This window comes from Zingiber officinale, chromosome 6B, assembly GCF_018446385.1.
Source record: "Zingiber officinale cultivar Zhangliang chromosome 6B, Zo_v1.1, whole genome shotgun sequence".
Taxonomy (NCBI): Eukaryota; Viridiplantae; Streptophyta; class Magnoliopsida; order Zingiberales; family Zingiberaceae; genus Zingiber; species Zingiber officinale.
Genome location: NC_055996.1, coordinates 19,576,464 through 19,586,153, shown reverse-complemented (window position 1 = coordinate 19,586,153; position 9,690 = coordinate 19,576,464). Strand labels below are relative to the sequence as shown.

General features: G+C 43.3%; 1 non-coding gene across 1 annotated transcript; it reads right to left on the bottom strand.

Annotated features, from left to right (window-relative positions):
- Positions 1 to 6,441: 6,441 nt before the first annotated feature.
- LOC121993398 lies at positions 6,442 to 6,547 on the bottom strand. Its single transcript, XR_006115249.1, has one exon. It is a non-coding gene; the product is annotated as a small nucleolar RNA R71 (small nucleolar RNA).
- Between the last annotated feature and the right edge of the window lie 3,143 nt (positions 6,548 to 9,690).

Here is a 9,690-nt window from a genome sequence, read left to right as displayed (position 1 = left end):
TTGACCCTGTGCCAGGTGGGCCTTCCTCTATCACCGCATCACAAGCCTCCCCCTCAAGTCTAGTCGAAGGAGGCTGCAAGTTTGACTGATGGACCAGTAGAGTCTTTGGTGGCTTCCATAGTTTCACCCTTCGGCTATATATCACCAAGCTAGGTTCGTAACTACTACTCAAACCACGCCTTTTGAAGAGGATTGTGCCTCGGTCATTCGGCTGTATGATAATCCCTTATCTATGCTCGGTTGGGACGATGAGCGACAACCCTTGGCGATTTTCTCCTTTCCTCGTGCCTCTTCGGCTGAACATCCTGACGTCATCCAGATTTCTTAAAGACCGTGCAAATCTCTGATCATTATGGTCGAGCACGTGGCCATTCCTTTTAATTAAGCCTCATTAATGTCTTCCGCTAGCTAAACGCCACGTGTCTCACTTTTTGTGGCCGCATGTTTGATGTGACAAGAAGATATCCGCTGGCGACACGACATACGCCTTTTCAAATTCAACGGTTGGATCTTCTCCTAGTTTTTCGTAATCCTAGATTGGACGGCCCAGGTCGATCGACCGTGAGACTTATAAACCCACGTGCATCTCCCTCTTCTTCCTTTCTCACACTTTCTCCTTTGAGCTTTGTCCACGGCACCTTGCTTCTTCTTCTTCTTCTTCTCCGGTGATCTTTCCCGTAAGCTCCTTTACTTTTTCTCATTTGAATATGTTCGTTGTTCTTCCTTGCCTCTGTTTTTAATGGTCAGTTCCTCACAACCTCCTGTCCCTGTCCCTGGGCTCTAGTATACTTCCACAGAGTCCAGGTTCGACGGGGACAATATTGAAAGCCTGAAATCCATCTATGAGTTTCCATCCGACCACGAAGTTGCCATTCCTTCTGCGTACAATCGGTCGTGCGCACCTCCACTGGGTTTTTTGTGTTTCTTTAAGGATCAATTCACCACCGGTCTATGGTTCCCTGCCCACCCTTTTTTCTCCACAGTTTGTAAATATTTTCATATTTTTGTTAATCAATTAATTATGAACTCCTTTCGACTACTGTGCGGGGTTGTAGTTTTGTTCTGCCTGCACGACATTTCTCTGACTCCTCGACTCTTTCATTACTTCTATTACCCAAAACTATCTGAGCCGGGGACTTTTCTGTTCCAAGCTCGAGTGGGCTTGGTTTTCTTTGATAAAATATCATCCTCCAATAAGCACTGGATGGACCACTACTTCTTCGTTCGCTTTCCCAAGAGGCCAAATTTTCCGACCAGCTGGCAGCTAGAAGTGACGAACCCACCACCACTCAAGAAGTATAAAAGCCGATCGGACTATCTCCAGGCAGCCTCAAGCTTGGCTAGTCAAAAGTATCACATCCATAAGTTGCTACTGGAGGGTGTCCTCTACGTGTTCGACTTGAGTCTGATATACACGAAGCTTCCGTCAAATCTAGGTATGCTCTTTCTTTCCCCAATCTCTGAATCTAATTGATTTTTCCTCCTCTTTTGTAGCTTGAATCATATTGCGAGCACGTCTGGTTGGCAAATGCAAGCTCGTGGACGCAGAGATCAACACTACAACCATGGCCGAGCTGGAGAGTTGTGGACTATAGCCGGTCGGCTCTCATGAGGATCCGCTCAACAAAGAAGAGGGAATGCAAGTGCTGGGGAGCGGAGTTGGGAGAAGTCAGACAGCGGCAAGCTGGGTCTTCACGGTGAAGCGCTCCGACCGACCCTCCCGCTCGACATTCAAGGAAGCCTCCATCTCCTTTAGACTCTTAGCCAACACCCGAAACTCGTTGTTCTTGATTTCCATATTCTCGATAGCTCGGAGCCTCCTAGTGTTGGCCGAGTGGATCTTCGCATCGAAGGAGGTGGCCTGCTTGTTGAGTCTCACTAGCTATGTTACCTGCTAGGATCTCTTGCCCTTTTCTGCCTCCAGCAGCTTAGAGCTCCTTTGTAGGTCGACCTTTAATTAGGCCACTTTGGCGCTCATCTACTCCAAGTGCGCCTGTGAAGCAGACAATTGGCCGCTCGGAGCATGCAACTGCTCGACATCGTGCTCCAAATAGGTAAGCCTATGGCACATGGCCAGGCTCTCCACCAAGACCTACAGCAATAGGAAAATTATAAAGTGTCGAATGAGTAAAAAGTAAATGCAAAAATAGCGTACATACCCCAGTAGACATCTGGGTATAACTGTTAGCGAACTCTCCTGGAGAGATGACCGTCGCATGGGCCCGGACATCGACTCATATCTGTGTAAACGACCCTTGGATCCTTATCTGGTGCTCGGGGTGAGGGATGCTGGGTCATCTGCACTGCGATACTCGTTGGTCGGCAAATGGATAATCGCCGTTATTTGCCTTTGGCTGCTCGGGTTAGAGGGGTTTGAGTCACCCTGCCTGAAGATCGGGACATTGGAACTAGTTGGATCTAGGACACTTGGGCCACCAACAAAGATGGTGGCATGAAGGTGACCGGCGGCATGCAAATTATCCCCTGAGGTAGCACAGACAATGAGGAAGTTCGATCGGATGATATGGAAGTAGGGAGCTCTACAACTCCCTTCTTGAGAGGAGGAATGGAGATCTCGCCCCACTCAAAGGAGGGTCGGGAGGCAGCCGGTGTTGGGGTCTACAAGGCAAAAGTTGCAGATCGGGAAGACCCTTCGGCTCGATGTCTCTCGCGCCTTTGCAGGGGTTAGTCGAATGTGGCTGACTCAGAAGCCACAGTGATCGACAGCAAGGAGGGTCATTCGGGAGGAAGGTCGGCTATTGCGGTGGCTATATCCCAACCGCTCAGACAAACAAGGTTATCAGCTAGGACAAGATGACTGAGTTGTTCCTCGACGATGTATTAGATTACCTCAAGTGAACCTGCTCCTGCAAATTTTGTCTCATTTTGTATTGATCCTTAGAATTTTTCTAAGTGTTAATGGAAGATCACCCATTCAACGTGCTTTTACCTTTTATGCATTAATCTCCTCTCTGCTCAAGTAGGACTATGAACTACTTACCATTTTGTAAAAAATTTCTTAAGTGTGGCTCCATGGACTATCGATTAGCGACGTTATATTCGTCGATCATCTTTATTCGTAGTAGGCTTAGCTTTAGAGTGGTCGATCAGTCATTTTTTGTTGTAGCCTCAGGTTTAAAGTCACCACTCGACTCTTGATGAAGACTGGGATAGGTTACCACTCGATCGTCGATGAAGACTAGGGTTTAAGGTTGCTACTCGACCGTTGATGTCGAAGAGCGTTTAAGGTCACCGCTCGACCGCTGATGTAGATGAGGGTTTAAGGCCGCCGCTTGACCGCTGATGTAGATAAGGATTTAAGATCACCACTCTACTGTCGATGTAGACGAGGGTTTAAGGTCATCGCTCGACCGCTGATGTAGATGAGGATTTAAGGTCGCTGCTCGACCTTGACGTAGATGAGGGTTTAAGATCGCAGCTCGACCCTGATGTAGACGAGCGTTTAAGGTCGTAGCTCGAGCGCTGATGTAGACAAGGGTTTAAGATCATCGTTTAACAGCTGATGTAGATGAGGGTTTAAGGTCGCCGCTCAACCACTAAGTTAGATAAGGGTTTAAGGTCGTCGCTCGACCGTCGGTGAAGACTAGGGTTTATAATTATCGCTCAACTTTTAACTTGGCTGATTGAATCAAGAGTCTAGAACACTTGTAATTTTATTCATATTTATCCTGCATCCAGAAGCTATACATGCACTTATACAAGTACATTTATATTTATTCACGCACCTCTCACCTGGCCCTATAGGGTTGGAGATGGTTCGCGCTCCATGGTCACTCGAGCTATCTTCCTTCTTCCTCCTCAAGATAGTAGGCTCCCGAGCGGAGCTTCTGCATGACCTTGTAAGGCCCCACCTATGGCGCTTCGAATTTGGTGACGTTGTCGACTTACTTTCTTCTCTTTCACACCAGATTGTCAACCTGGAAGGACCTTGGGATCACCCTACAGTTGTTGTTCTGCTTCATCCACTGTCGGTACGCCATCAGTCGAACGACCACCTTATCCCATACCTCGTCCACTAGATCAAGCTCCATAAGTCGTCGCTCAGAGTGCGTAGATTATATACTCTTTTATGCATGTTTTTACGCACATTTACATACTTTGAGCATGCTTGATCTATGCATTTTTATACTTCCAGCTTTCCTTTTAGTATATTTACTCTTTTGGTTCGGAGATATGCTTTTTGTGCATTTTTCTGTACACAGGAGTCGATTTGGTGAAAAATCTACATCTTTGGGCAAGCCTTGGAGGAAACAAAGGGAGAAGTCACCAGGTCGTGTACCTCACACGGCCCTGCACTGGTATGGACCTCGGGCCGTGTGGAGTTTGGCACCAACAGAAGAGGAAGATGACATGGCCGTGTGAACCTCACACGGCCGTGTCAAGATTTGAAGCCAACCAGAGCAGAAGCCTTACATGGCCGTGTGGATCTACACGTTCGTGTGAGGTTTCCAGAAAGCAAGCAGGCTGTGGCAGTGTGCACCACACGGCCGTGTAGCATTTCCAGAGAGCAGAAGGGTCCTGGCCGTGCGAGTCACACGGCCGTGCAGCTTTGGCAGAGAAGGAACTGGACATGGCCGTGTGAATCTCACACAGCCGTGTCACGGGGTCGTGTGGCGCCCGATTCCCTCCTCTATTTAAACCCTCCTTCATGAATTGAAAGGGGATCTCTCCCCCTTTGGGAGAAGGCAAGATTTGGTGGTTTCCTCCCACTCTTGAGAGGATTTCTGGGCGATTTTAAGGGAGTTCTTGACGATTTCGACTCCGGAGCGAGGATTGGATCCGAAGACGAGGCTTCTCCGTAGATAAGTTTTCTCTTTCCCCCTTTTCTTGGTTTCTTGGATTGGGAATTTAAGAAATGCTTGTAATCTTCATTTCTTCGGATATTCTTCCTCGATTCATGGAGTAGATCTTGTATTCTAGGATTAAGGGAGTATTTGTATGATGGATTGATGTAATCTCTTGTGGATTTGCCATTTTCTTGTTTCAATGACATTGTCTTGCTTGTATCAATTAGATCTTGAGTGAGTAATGATGATTTGTGCTTAATTCTCATTCTTGATTGATTGTTTGGATTTCTTGTGGACTTTGTAAAGATAAACTCTCACTCGATCATCCGAGGGATCCACGTGACAGGTGCAAGCCCGTGTAAGGACGTTTGAGAGATAATCTTGAAGAGGAAATAGGAATATTCAAGAGAGTAGGATGGATTTTGTGATTAGTTCCTTGTATCTTGATAGATTAATAAGTTGTGGGCTTCTATGTTGATATCCGAGGAAGGCATAGTAATAGGTGCGCTTCTATGTAAGGACAACGTAGGTTCACGTCTAATTGATCATGTTTAGATACATTTCTCAGTCCTTAGCCGGTTATCTATTGCAAGAGAGAACCGGCAACTTTCTACAAGAGTTTGGCAATTGAGGGATAAGAATTGGTGAACCATTTACATTCAAGAAATCTTACAAAGAAACCAAAACTCCTAGAATCTCCCTTATCATAACCCAAAACACTAAACTCTTGTTTGTTGATCTATAATATTAGATTTGTTACCTTCACTTTGCATTTGAAACGATTGGATAGTTGTTTAGCTAATTCGCATTGAGACATTTCTAGTGCTTATTCCAGTCCCTGTGGATACGATAATCTTTTATATTACTTGCGACATTTCCGTACACTTGCGGAGCGTAACAAGTTTTTGACGCCATTGCCGGGGACTGCGCTATAACATTAGGAATTATCAATTGAGTTAGACTAAACATAACATTTGTTTTCCTTTCATATTGCATAGTTGTAACTAATCATTAGATTTCTGTTTTTATTTTCTTGTATAACTCTTACTTCTTGTTAATTCTTTTTGTACAATTTCAATTCCGTATTTTTGATTCTCTTATTTTTCTTTTTCTGTTGAATTGTCATTTGCTATCTTGTTCTTGTGTATGCGAAGATCTAACTTTGCAGGGGAATTCTTTCCTTTTGACCCTGAGATTGACAGAACTTTCCATAAAAGAAGAATTCTGCAAAGGCAAATTGAAGAACAGGAACATTTGAACATGGCGAATAGACCACTCAAGGATTATGCAGCACCTTATGCAAGAGGTTTTCGATCTAGTATTTCAAGACCTCCAGTGGAAGCTAATAACTTTGAGATCAAACCCGCAATTATATCTATGGTGCAGCAGAACCAATTTGGTGGAGGACCTCATGAAGACCCCAATCAACACTTAGAGGTCTTCTATGAAATATGTGGTACCATGAAAATGAATGGAGTTCCTTCAGAAGCAGTTAGATTGTTATTATTTGGGTTTTCCTTAAGAGATAGGGCAAAGCAATGGCTGAATTCTTTGGCCCCTAATAGCATCACCACTTGGGAGTAGTGTGAGCAACAATTTCTTGATAAATTCTATCCACCAAGCAAAACAGCTCATATGAGGAATTTAATTGCAAGCTTCAAGCAAACTGACTCAGAATCTCTTTTTGAAGCATGGGATAGATATAATAGTATGCTCAGACAATGCCCACATCATGGGTTGGAAAGATGGTTAGTGTTGCACACTTTTTACAATGGTATCAACTATCATACCAAAGTGTCCCTTGATTCAGCTGCTGGAGGGGCACTTATGAATAAAAGTTTAGATGAAGCTGAAGAAATTATTGGCAGTGTAGCACAAAATCATCATCAATGGGCAAATGAAAGAAGTGGTGGCTATTCTTCTGTAAACCCAACAATTAAAGCATCAGGGAAGTTTGATGTAGATGCAGTCACTCTTGTCTGCAAAATTGGACGCTCTTATAAAGAAATTTGAAAATATGGGGACTGGTGCTAATATGGTCAATGCTATTAGTACATCTTGTGAAGTATGTGGGAGTTCAGAGCACTCAAATGACTCATGTCCATTGGGAGCTATCACTGCACAAATCAATCAACTGGAGCAATGTGATGCAATCGTGAGTTACAATCAAAGGCAGAATAACCCATACTCAAATACTTATAACCCTGGATGGAAGAGTCATCCCAATTTTTCTTACAGAAATAATCAAGATCAAGGACCATCTATGGGGGTAAGACCAAATTTTCAAGCTGGGCAACAAAATTTCCAACATCTATCTTCTCAAGGTTTACCAAAGTCAAATATTGAAAAGATGCTTGAAGAAATTATCTCAAGTCAGAATGAAATGAAGCAAGATATAGCAAAGCTCATTCAGAGAATGGATAATTCTGATAAGCATCAAAAGATCCAGGATAGTCAAATTGCCCAACTAGCTTCCTCATCATCCAGATCACCAGGACAACTTCCTGGAAAACCTGATGTGAATCCTATGGAGCATTGCAATAGAATTGAGCTTAGGAGTGGATGGATCTTGGGAGACTCCCAAGTGACCGCTTCAAAAGGGATACAAAAAGAAGAAGAGCTCTCTCCTCTTATACCAAATCAGATTCAAGCTAATGAGGAGAGTACCAATGAGGTTGAAGAGACTCTTCCACTGAACCATCATAGCAAAGCTGTCCCTTTTCCTCAGAGACTTACAATGCTCAAGAAAGATGAAGAATTTGGCAAGTTTTTAGAAAAAGTTAAGAAAATTTGTGTAGAGGTACCTCTTATTGATGCTATTCTTCAAATGCCTAGATTTGCCAAATTCCTGAAGGATCTCATGTCAAACAAGAGAAGAAGGGGAGAGGTTGAGACAATTACGCTTAGTGAGGAATGTAGTGCTATTTTGGAGAAGGACACTTCCCCAAAACTAAAGGACCCAGGGAGCTTTTATATTCCTTGCAACATAGGAAAAGAATTTTTTGAAAAAGCTTTTTGTGATTTGGGGGCAAGTGTTAGCCTCATTCCCTATTCAATTTGTAATAAATTAGGTCTCAAAAACATTAAACTTACTACTATGGCACTTCAACTTGCCGATCATTCCTGCAGGTACCCTTTGGGTATTATAGAAGATGTGCCAGTAGAGGTGGATGAGAATGTTATTCCCACAGATTTTGTCGTGTTGGACATGGAAGAGGACCCCAGGATTCCTATCATATTAGGAAGACTTTTCCTTGCTACAGCTGGAGCTATAATTGATGTCAAAAATCATAAGCTTTCTTTGGTAATTGGTAAGGAAAGGTTGGAATATGATCTATCTAATATCTCTAACCATGTCTCGTCTCTTTTAAATGCTTGTAGCAGGACAAGCATTTATAAACTTGAGGAATGGAATTTCCATCCTCATGGAAGGCCACCAAACGAAGGAGACAATGTGGTAGAAGATGTTGGGAGAAGATCTCCCAACAAAAATGAAAAGTATATCTGTCCTCCAAGGGCGAGGAAAAGAAGTGAATGATCAAGTTTGGTCGAGCTAAAGACCTTAAACAAGCGCTTCTTGGGAGGCAACCCAAGAGTTCTTTTAGTTAGTTTTGATTTGTATTTTAATTTCTTTTAGTTTGATGCGTTCTTTTGATTTTGTTTTCAGGTTAGGTGCAAAACAGAGCCAGACCGTGTGCTATACACGGCCAGGTAAAGGTTGCAGAGAAGGGAAGTGCTTGGGCCGTGTCATCCAGACACGGCCGTGTGGGATCTCCCGAGGAGAAAAAGGTATAGGCCGTGTCCCAGACACGGCCGTGTAAAGAATCCCGAGAAGAAGGATGGAGAGGCCGTGTACCAGACACGGCCGTGCGAAGAATCCAGAGAGGGAAGAGGGGGAGCCCGTGTGGATCTGCATGACCCGTGTAGGAGAGTTATTAAAGTCCTCTTTCTACCTTACACGGCCAGATCTTGGCCGTGTTCCACACACCCCCAACTCTCCAAAACATATCTTTCTCTCCCGATCTCTTAAAAACTCCTCTCTAATCTCTCAAGATCTCTTAGATCTGATTCTCCTCCTTTCTAAGACTTGGACTTTTTGTTCTCCTAACCTAAGATCTGTGTTCTTTGAGTTTCATTTCTCCAACTCTAGATAATTCTTCCCCTATCTAAACTTATCAAGATGTCTAATATTTTGAAGAAACTTCGCAAAGGAGGTGGTGGATCCAGTGGAGACAAAGAGAAGGAACCATCAAGGGACAAAGGAAAACAACCAGTGAAGGGCAAAGGCAAAAGGATTTCACGCAACGAAGGTAATGACAATGAATTCAATATTGTCTTTAGAAATGATGATTAAGTAACTAGATTTGCAATTCTTGTCAATAGAAAGATAGTGTGTACTAGATATATGGACCCAACTGTTCTTGATATGCTTAGAATTAGGGAAGATATAGATTTGATGATTGGGTTTTTGGATTGGAGTGATATTATGTACACCCATTTGCCTACATATCCTCGTCTTGTTTTGGAATTTTTGAGTTCATTGGATGTCCATTTTACTAATGAAGATGATTATTTTGGAAAAATCTCTTTTAGACTAATGAATCAAGAATTTCTATGGGCATTTAGTGACTTTAATTCTTGTTTTGGATTAACCACTGGTAGCCCTCGTAGGTTTGATCCAAGGTTTAATTGGAATTATTTTTGGAATGCAATAACTGGGTTAGATCAACCTTATGAGCCTTCAAAAGCTAAGGCCTCCCATATGCAAAACCCCATCTTTAGGTATCTACATAGAGTCATGGGTAAAACCATTTTTGGTAGGGGAGAGAGTGATGGGGTGGTTAAAAAGATAGAGCTTTATGTTTTATGGGCTATGCTTTAT